Source organism: Fukomys damarensis, unplaced genomic scaffold, assembly GCF_012274545.1.
Source record: "Fukomys damarensis isolate Sample0158 unplaced genomic scaffold, DMR_v1.0_HiC HiC_scaffold_36, whole genome shotgun sequence".
Taxonomy (NCBI): domain Eukaryota; kingdom Metazoa; phylum Chordata; class Mammalia; order Rodentia; family Bathyergidae; genus Fukomys; species Fukomys damarensis.
The window spans coordinates 16,254,988-16,266,015 of NW_022900948.1; the positions used below are offsets into that span (position 1 = coordinate 16,254,988).

General features: G+C 42.5%; 1 long non-coding RNA gene across 2 annotated transcripts in view; it reads right to left on the reverse strand.

The window, feature by feature from the left end:
- The window catches only part of LOC104855528, a 30,838-nt gene extending 20,698 nt beyond the window's left edge, over positions 1–10,140 (reverse strand). For both annotated transcript variants that reach the window (XR_778434.1, XR_778433.1), the window contains exons 1-2: positions 10,029–10,140; positions 6,956–7,149 (exon numbers count right to left, since the gene is read on the reverse strand). This is a non-coding gene — a long non-coding RNA (uncharacterized LOC104855528). The remainder of the gene's footprint in view (positions 1–6,955; positions 7,150–10,028) is intronic.
- Positions 10,141–11,028: the final 888 nt, after the last annotated feature.

Genomic DNA, 11,028 nt, shown 5'->3' on the forward strand with positions numbered 1-11,028 from the left:
ATCCCCTGTCACACACACACACACACACACACACACACACACACACACACACACACATGCTAGAACTGACTAAAGCCAAATTTCCAAGATGCAGATTCCCTGTAAGCCAGGTTCTGGGTTCAGGTGACTTTGGGTGTATATTCTAACCCTAACACATGGACCACCTCCAGCCCTGGGCCCTGACCCCTGGGTTTGGTAGAGAAGTGCTGGACCTAAATCCAAAGTTCTGACTTATGGTCCCCTCTTTACTGCAAGACAGCTGCATGCTCTTAGGTTTCCCCTCCTCTCTCCCTAATTGGCCTCAGTTTCTCCATCTGTGTGATGGTGATTGTGGAAGTCAGACTCTTGTGCTCTTTCTGACTCTAACGCTCTGACGTTGCACAGATAGTAGCAGAGAATCAGAGGAGGGAGATTGCCTCAAATGGGAACAGAGCCCTGTATTCCTCCATCCCTTAATAACTACTAATTAGTTAATCCCCATAGCAGCAGGGTAAGTTATCAGGTATCATTAGCCCCAGTTTATAAGCAAGAGACTGAAGGAGAGAGGGATTGGCCCCAGGCTCAGGGCAGGGATAGATCAGTGAAGGTAGTAGACAGGACAAATTGCTTTAAGACTGGGGGAGGGAGGTCTTCAAGGGAAGAACCATGCAGGAAGCACTTCTGATCCTTATTAAACTGAAGTCCTTTTCAAGGGTACTGGGGCCATCTCTCTCTCTCTCTCTCTCTCTCTCTCTGCATGGGTGGGTGAACTGAGGCCATGAAAAGGGGAAGGACTGGCCCAAGATCACACAGCCAGAATTGCAGACCACAGTCCCATGGGTTCTCAGCTGATACTGCTCTGGTAGCTCATGAGAGCTGATCTTCCTCTGCTGCCCACCCTGAATTCCTAGAGAAAGCAGCCAGCTGTAAACCCCCAGGGATTACGGGTGTACTAATGGCCTGTGACAAAGGCAGCAGGATAAGCTCCCTGCTCTGCAGACTAAACAAGGCTCAAGAAGCCAAGTCAAACAAAAGCCAAGGTTTTGCGCTAGCCCACCTGGTGGGCCAGAGGCAGCCCAGCCTCATGGCTTGGAATCTACTCTGGTGGCCTTTCTCCCTTTTGCTACTGAAGGACAAACTAAAGCATGTCCAAAACTTCTTTCCTGAGTGATCATTCCTGCTTTGTGGTATAGAATGAACTTCCCTTTTAGGGCCTCAGGAGGAGGACCCTGAGGTTTAGAGAAAGGACAGAGATGCTTGTCCCAAGTCACATGGCAATTCAAGCAGAAGGACGTGGATACCCAAGTCCTCCAGCCTGGGATGTAACTCAGTGGCATAGTGCCTGCCCGACAAGCACAAGGCCCTGAGTTCAATTCCCGATACTAAAAACCCCAGACCTCCTGACTCTCACTCCTCCAAGCCTTCCAAATTCTTCCTTAAATTAGTGCTGAGTGACACATGAACAGTAGAACAAATGGAAATAGAGTACAGTAATCTCCCCTTATCCATATGAGATACATTCCAAGACCCTGGTAGATGCCTGAAACCACAGCTAATTCCTAGCCTTATATACCTATGTTGAAGGGCCTTGGGCCTTGAAGAGCTGGGGAGAATGTAAGGATGAGAGCTGAGGCAGTGTCAGGAGCCTGCGGGTGCTGCAAGGGACAGCATCACACCCCTCTTCCCTAGCAGTGTCACCTGCTGGGTGTAGGGAGACAAATTCCCTTGCCTTGTTTCATGTACAGGATCTGGAGATACAGGCACCCTCCCAGCACTGAATTGATTTAAGGGTCTGTCTCCATCAACCTCCTCAGGCACATAGAGGCCCCTCACCACGGCCCTAATGTGCCAGGATTATCTTGGTCATTTCTGAATGCAGCTCCCCTTCTATACTGTATAGCTCACTTCTGAAAAATGAGAAGGATTTGGCTTCATGCCTGGGACCATTTCTCACTTCTTGTCACCCAGTTCACAGCAGGAGCAAGAAGAGATTAAGGTGAGACTGTACAATAGCCCTGGAGCTACAACACGATGCATGAGATTACTAACCTGTCCCTGCTTACCTGTCTGTATGTCAAGTTTAAGCTCCTGGAAGGTTATATGCAACACTGTTTGGAATCTATAAAAACAGAAACCCTATTGCTAGGATTGGAGGGTGTGGAGACATCTTTTGCCTTTCACACCAAGGTCTAATACATCATATTGTACCTCCAGGGCTGGTAGAACAGTTCGATCTTAACCACCACAAGGCAGATCTCTTCTAGCGCTCCTGTTGGGAACTGTGTGACAAGAGGTTAGAAATGGTCCCAGGCATGAAGCCAAATCATTCTCATTGTTGATGACTTCCAACCCCATTGGGTCTTGCCAGTTGCTGAGCCCTACCTAGCACAGAACTGGTTTATTCTAGTGTACATAAAATGACTTAACCTCCCAAATGCCCTCTCTTTAGGGCACATTCTGCTGTTGAGCAGCGCAAACTCCAAGGTACGTTTCCAGACACAGTGTAGCTGGACAAATTCCTAGTCTGCATTAAAAAGCTCTGCCCTCCAGGGCACTTGCTATGTGACTATGGACAGGTCACTTTCCCTCACTGAGTTTCTGTTACAGCCTGTGTCTAGATGTTTCCTCAAAGCCTCACGCAGTGATAGGTGGAGCTTTTCAGAGGTGGCTGGATCTAGAGTGTGTGAAGCTGGGATCAAGGGTGTGTGGTTACTAAATTAGACCACAGATTGGTTTGGTACAGTTCTGGGTATGGATAATGGGAAGGCCCACCCTGGGTGTGAGTGCTACCCACCCTGAAGGTGTGTAGCCTGACAAAATAGAAGGGACAGAAAGAAGGCTGCTGCCATGACTTGCTGCTGCTTTTGCTGTCTTCTGCCTGCCATTAACTGATTCTCCTCTGTGGCGCCCCTCTGCTGTGCCACCATGCCCTGGAGCCCGCCAACTCTGGACTGAAACTTCTACAAACTGTGAGCTGAAATAAATCTTTCCTCCTTTAACTTTGAGTGGCAGGTATTTTGTCTCAGCAACAAAAGTACCTGAGAGAGCTATTTTCTAACCTGTTACCAGAACATAATAACCTCTATCCATGTCCATTGTTCACGACCAGGTAAAAGAGCTTTCTGAAATGTATACTGTGGCATGAATTCGAGGACTTATCATTGTCTTCTATAAAAGAAAAAGGAAGACAAAATGAGCAGAGCAATGGCTTCCAAACATCCATCTATGATGGAAGCATTGGTATAAGATAATCAAATGATAATTATCAAGAACATTATCTTGATCGTAAATAACCCAATGCTCATGTTTTAAAAACTTAGTATCTATCCTGTAGTACTATAGCCACTAGGAAGTAGTGCTTAGTGGAAGGAAGTTAGGTCGTGGCGGAGGGGTGAAGCGAATCTAGGAACCATAGCACCTTGAGCTTTCTCTTTGCTTTCTGGCCACCGTGAGGTAAGTCGTTTCCTCCATCGTGGATTTCCACCATAGTGTATCGCACAGCGAAGGAAACAGTCAGAAAATGAAAAGATAGCATGGAATGGGAGAAAATATTTCCAGACTATTTCCTCGTGGATTTAATAGTCAAAATGTATAAGAAGTCATACAATTCAATAGGAAAAAAAAAACCAAATAAGCAAATAAATCAGTAAAAATTGTCAAAGAAATGGCATAGATATTTTTCCAAGGAAGACATGCAAATGGCCACAGGTACATGAAAACAACATTCAAATCATTAATCAACAGTGTATTAGTCAGTTTTTTGTGAATGTATTAAATACGTGATATAAATCAACTTATAATAGTTTCAGAAGTTTCCACTCATGGTTGCTTGACCCCACTGCCTTTGTTTTTGTTTGTTTTCAGGTGTATTAGTGATGGTGTCAGTATATAATGACTATTCATCATGAAGAGTTTGTACCTAACACATCTCAATTCTTTTTACTTTTCCTTCCTCTGCTTTTTCTCCTCTTTCCCTTCATCTCTTGGTCCCCTTCCCATCCTATTGCCTTTGGACACGTGGCAAGCACATCATGGTAAGAACATGTTGCAGAGGAAGCTGCTAACCTCACGGGGCCAGGAAGCAAAGTGACAGGAAAGGACCAGGGTCCTGATATCCTCTTAAATGACTGAATTCTCCAACACCTCTCTCCACTAAGGCCCCATCTCTCAAAGGTTGTACCACCTCCTCAAGTTCCATGCTCAGGACCAGCTTTTAACACTAGGGCCTTTAGGAAACATTCCAGATCTCTGCAGCAAACTGGGAAATACAAATCAAACCCATAATGACATATGACCTCACACCTGTTAGGATGGCTATTATCAATAATCAAAAGATGACAAGTGTTGATGAGGATGTAAAGAAACTGAAACTTGTATGCTGTTGGTAGGAATATAAATTGAAACTGATACAGAACAGAGTTTTCTCTAAAAATTAAAACTAAAATTACCATATGATCTGTCTTACTTCTGCACATATGTTCAGAGTATGTCAAAAGAAGATCTGCCTTCCTATATTATTCACAATAGCCAAGATACACACACACACACACACACACACACGCACACACACAATTATCCAGTCTTAAAAGAGGAAGTTCTACTACTTTCACCAAGTTGGATGAATATGTAGGACGTTATGCTAAATTAAAGAAATCAGAGAGACAAGTACTGGATCTAAATTACACATGGATTCTGAAAAAGCTGAATTCACAGTAATAGAGAATAGAATGGTGTTACTCGTGGCTGGGTGGTGAGGAAGGGGAGATATTGGTCAATGGGTACAAACTTTAAGTTATAAGGTGAATAAGTTCTGGAAGCCTAACGCACAGCATGGTAACTATAATAATACTGTGTTGCTGGGCTGGGGATTTAGTTCAGTGGTGCTGCACCTGCCTCACAAGCGCAAGTTCTTAAATTCGATCCCCAGTACCAAAACAAACAAACAAATAAAAAAATAACACTGTGCTGCATATTTGAAATGTGCACAGTTAATTTCAAGTGTTCTCACCATACACATGCTCAGTGGTAACCGTGAAGTAATAGATTTGTCAACAAGTTTGATCATGATAATCATTAACAATGTATGCCTATATCAAAACATCACATTGTATACTTCAAATATACATAATTTGCATTTGTCAATCACACCTCAATTTTTTAAAAATCAACTAGTAGCAATTTAATTATGTTATATGGAGATATGAAAGAAATATACCAAAAGAATCAAAGGAGTTAGAAAAAAATTGCTTTTAGAGTAAGGGAAAGGGGAGAAGTGATAGGAAAAGGACTGCTTTTTTGTACCAAATCTTGTAGAGCTATCTGATGTTTTAAACCATAAGTGTGTAACTGACAAAAATAAAAAATTCTTAAAAATTATATGTTGATAAATATTTTGTAACTTAGTTGAAACATTTAAGAGGAATTAGAGAACATATATAGGAAACTCATCAAAGAAATGATGAACTCCAGGGAGAATGAAAGAGTACAGAAAAAGAGTCACGGTTTTTTATTTGGTTTATCATGGAACAATACTTACATAGTCATGTTAATGTCAACTCTAGATTCCAATTCAGCCAAAATTGTAATAAGATAGTGACAGGATGGGGGGGGTGGCAGATGTTAATTAAGAGCACTAAGCCTTCTTCCATAAACACTGACAATTGGTAGATACTGCCTATATTATAAATCAAGAAACAACTGTATAAACATATCATTTAGAAATGTACATATGGGGCCAGGGATTTATCTCAGTGGTGCCACCGCCTGCCTTGCAAGTGCAAGGACCCGAGTTCAATCCCTGGTGCCAAAAAAAAAAGAATAAAAACAAATAGAAATATACACCCGATAAGTCCCCGACTTACAAACATTAGAGTTGCAAACTTTGAGATACAAAAGGACCTGGCATTGTGTAAACATTCAAACTGCAGAAATAGCTCACATGTCTACTGGACATTATCAGAGTTGCCCTGCTATGTGCTCACTGTGCAGTGTGATAGTTTACAGTAATACGGTACAGTTGGGGACTTACTGTAGTTGTGTGTTTGGCTTTATAATGCTTTACATTGTATACTTGTGTCAAGGGCGTACAAGATTCACTTTGTCTGACTTAGGAATGAATCTGACTTACAAGCATTCTTCTGGAATGGAATTCATTCGTAAGTCAGGGACTTACTTATAAATATCAGAAGAAATGGCTAAAAAACTGGGAAATTGTTGGGGAGTAATGCTGGGGAGCAAAAAAGACAGAGGAAGGGAGTTATTTTTCATTGTAAGTTAAACTTTTAGTATTGTTTGATTTTTCAAACTCTGTTTATGTGTCTCTTGTATTAAAATGAAAATTAATTTAAAAATAAAGCAAGAGGCAGATGACAGCTTAAAGGAGGCTGATCGAGGTCCCAATAAGGAAGAACTTTATAATATATAGATCTAGCCAAGAGTAGAGTTAGGGTTCTATTAAAAGAGTGCTCCCTCACTGTCTATCAGAAATAGTTAAACTGATACTATTTGCTCAACTTGTCAGAAATAAGGTAGAGCATTCCAGCTTTCATTAGGAAATTAGACTTATGGAACTTGCCCATCCTCTCCAATTCTAAGACCCCTTCCAAGTCTGTGCATCTGGAAACTAGGGTATTTTCATTATCTCCTAAGCAATTTATCTGTGTATTTAGTAAGCATTTCCTAGTGTCTATTTTATTCCCAGTGCTGAACAAGGTCCTGGGTTGGGGAATGGAGGAGCTGAGATGGACTTAGCATTGGCCTATAAGAATGATTAGAGGGCAGCACTGGGAAGTTTGTGTGAGTCAAACTCTCAAGGTAGAGAGAAGAAAACCAAGGCTGCAAGCAGAGCAAGCACCTGACACTGTCACGCACTATAAGTGGCAGAGTCAGGATGGTACACAGACCTCCAGACCCCTGCACCAGTCTTCTTCACCTCACAATTCCCCCTCAGGGAGCACCTCCTTAGATACAGCCTTACCAAAAACGAAGTTCATTCCTCATGGTATTTTCCTGATCTCATGTAAAACATCATTGTGCAGTGACTCTTATTGTTTTAACAGTAGCAGTTCGGCCTCTTGGATATCTGCTTCAGAAGGGCAGGTGGTGAGCTTTCTGAAGACAACCAGTCAAAGTTCACCGAATCCAAAGCTCCAAGCCATTCACCAGAAAGGCCTAAAATAACAGAAATAAAAACTAATTGACGGTGCTCTTGTGAGATGAGTGAGAATTTTTAGGTAAAGAGCTACTTTCTGTGTCATGGGTAAAAATTCCAAATCATTCTGTGAAGTTTATTATTGTCCCAACATTCTAAGAGAGCCAATATCTGCATGTACCAACACTTCTTTGTAGTATCATTTCCCGGATCCTGTTCTTGCTTGATCTGATAGGACTCTCATTTCTTTTTCTTTTTCTTTTCCTAGTACCAGAGATAAAACTCAGGACCTTGAGCTTGCGAGGGAGGCACAGTGCCACTGAGCTAAATCCCCAACCCCTCTCATTTCTTACCTAGAAAAAGATCCCACCATCTCACTGGACTTCAGTTTTCTTATCCTCATCGTCCTCCTTTTTTTTCTTAGATAAGCATCACTGTGAGCATTAGACTAAATAAGCGATTCTCAACTGGGGTGATTTTGCCCTCATCCCTTGAAGACATGTGGCTATTTCTGAAGACAGTTTTGGTTGTCACAGTCATGGCAGGGTGATATAGGCATCTGCTGGAATGGAGACCAAGGCTGCTGCTGAACGTCCTGCAATGCATAGAGCAGCCCATCCCAACCCAGAACTATCTTGTCCAAAATGTCAATAGTGCTGCTACTGAGAAACTCTGGCTTAAAATGAAAGGAACCCAATTCCAGCTCTCTTAAGCAAAAGGAAAGAAAAGATCCAGTCATGGTGGTGTATGCCTGTGATTCCAACTCTAATTCCAAACACAGGCAGAAGAATTGCAAGTTTAAGCCCAGCCTGGACACCTTAGTGACTTAGGGACACTCTGTCTCAAAATAAAATAAAAAGGGCTGGATATGTAGCTCAGTGTAAAGCCCCTGAGTGCAGTCTTCAGTACCACCAAAATAATCAAATAAATGAAAGAGCAGGATGGTTATTGAATAGGTGTATCATTGCTTTTAAAAAGTTAGAACTGGTATGAGAGGGAAAAAACAATGACTTAGAGTAGAATAGGGGAGAAAATCCAAAGCAACCTTAAGTTGAGTTTTACACATTAAAAAATTAGCAGTAATACTTAAAATGATAGCTGTCTCTGCCACTAAGGGTGCAGAAATGCATGTACTGTACTAATATGCACAATATATTGCTGTTGGAATAGAAAATGTTCATTGCTTTAGGGAAAGCAAGTTGGTAATATATACCCAAATCCAAAAATCTATTCTGCTCTTGAAAACTGATATTAAGGGAAGAATTCAACAAAATGAAAAGGATTCATGTACAAAAAAATTTAGTATACTTGTAAGTAATAAAAATGCAAATGACAGTAGGGAACAATTCAATAAAGTGGGTTGCATCCACTGGATGAAATATTTGCAGTCATTCAGAGCAATCATTAAGGGTGCATGGCAGTGGCACGGTTAGCTCATGCACAAAACCCTGGGAGTACTATGAGCTGCTTCCTCGGGGTGAGAGGATGGCCTAGGTCTCAGAACAGAGCCCTACTCCAATGTTTAAGCCAGTCAAGGTCAAGTTCTCTGAGGTGCTCCCAGTGGAGGTGTTCATCTTAAGCCAGAGCTTGTGAGATACCAGGCAGCAGCGAGTTGGCAGGAGGAGGTAATGGGCACTCCAACATCACAGCCTTGGTAACGTCCTGTTGGTCCTCTTCACAGTGGGGATGTCCACAGTCTGCTGGCTTTGAAGGAAGCTGGACACCCAGAGCATGGCTGTGTCTTCTGCAGCCAACTCCCAGCCAAAACTAATAGGCTAGTCGGACCCCTGTACATTCCAAGTACATTCCGAGGTGCCGGAGGGCCTGTGACTCTGTGTCCCATGTAAATCTAAGATCCCAGTGCCCTGTGCCACGCGGTGTGCTTGTGTACTGCCTTCCTCCTTGAAACTGAACCAGTCCAGGGACTCATTTGTAACCAGCAGAATATGGTGGAAATGATGCTATACGACTTCTGAGGCTTCTGGCTGCTTTTGCCTGAGTCTCTCAAAATGTTCTCTAAGAGCCCTGAGCTTCCATGTAAGAAATCTGCCACGCTGAAGAAGCCATGTGTAACAGGTCCCCGTCCTTTCCACCATTTCTACTATGGCATCAACAAAGCTCAGCCTTTCCGCCATTCCTACTATGGCACCAGGCATAACCAGCATATTCCTTTGGAGGGTGCTTGAGAATAAATTCATCATTCAAAGAAAATAGACAAAGATAAAGAGCCAAGGATTTACCCTGCCTTTTGTTTATGACCTGTACTTTAGAATGACCAAATAGTAAGTGAGATCAAGTTCTCTTAATTACAAGTAATAAAGGAAGAAGAGGACTAATGGCAATGCGTCCTTTACTGTAATATTTTAAAATTTTAAACATTTGCTGCTTGGTGTGGTGGCGCATGCCTGTAGTCTCAGCACTTGAGAGGCAGAGGCAGGAGAGTCACCCCAAGTTCAAGGTCAGCCTAAGCTACATAGTGAGCTCAAGGCCAACCTGAACTATATAGCAAGACCCTGTCTCAAAAATCAGCAAAAAATATTTTAAATAAACATTTGCCATATTTTTATCATACCTCATATACTTTACACTTCCATTTTTTAAAAAGCTCTGGCAAAAACAAACAAAAAATAAAAACCAGATGGGGTGGGGAGTTTTTTTCAATGAAGCATCTCTGTGTGATCTAACAAAGACATCCTTACCCTCTCTCCCCCTCATGCCAAATCCCCCTGCACTTATCGGACTAGAAAACTAAAGAGGCATCTGAAGTCACATTTTTAAGGATTCATAATGGAGGGGAGTTTGGAGAAGGAATGAAATTATCAAGGAGGATTATACTGTCACCACTTGACACAATGGGGATTGCAGCTTTTAACTGCCTTAAACAAGTCTTACTTCATACCAGAGCTTCGACTCAAACAGGCGTTTCCATGGGAAGTAGATCCTGCCCAAGAGATCAAATCTTTCTTCCTGGATGGGTCTTTGAGTGCAGGCTCCCTGACTACACAGCAAGAGGGTGGCTCTTAGAATGCACTTGAAATTCTTTTTCTTCTCCATGGTGTCTTTGTGGCCAAGAATCTTAGAAGGCTCAGGAATGAAGGCGCCTCTGAATAAAGTTGGCCGTCCAGCCTCCAAGAGGCAAGGTCCCAGGCAAGTTATTGCCTTTGTGAGTCGCAGTAAAGCATAGGGTTAGGCAGGGGCTCTGAGCACAGCTGGTTTTGTGATTAGCAGGGTTGCGAAGTTGGTCACTTATGTAACTTCTCTGTGCCTTTCCTATTTGTTCTCTATAAAGTAGGGATGATAACTTCCACCTCAAATTGATAATATATGTGCAGTGCTCGGTATAGTACCTGGCATAGAGTCAGCTCTCAAAAGAGTTATTACTATTATTTATTTCTTCCTAAACCATGCGTCAGATCTAATGAGCATGAAGGGTCTTTCTAACATTAACGTGGAGGGTTCACATATTTATTTAATTTCTATACCAGGGGCTGGTTTTAAGGTGGAGGAATTTCTGATATTGGAGTTAGAGGCTAAACTCACCATGCCAGAATTAACCTTGTCATGCCAATACTACACTTGGAAACCTCTCCACCATCAGCTGATTGGTAATTCATTTGTTCTCCCATTCTGAGGTGTTGCCGGGGTGGAGGTGCAGGCGTTGCTGTCTGATCTAAGCAATGGAGTGATGTGACCAAGGGATCTTTCAGGATGTGGTATCTTTCTTCCTCCTAGAAAATGGTGAAATTCTGCTCCATTCATAGCAAAGTTGTGCTTCTTCCATTACCTCTGAGACCTGAGCCTAGATCAGGATGAAAAAAGGGAGAGCAACCTCACAGTCACCATCCCTCAAGTTCATGATGGCCTCAGGATGGTCATTGCCCAGGGACCAGGAAGAGCAT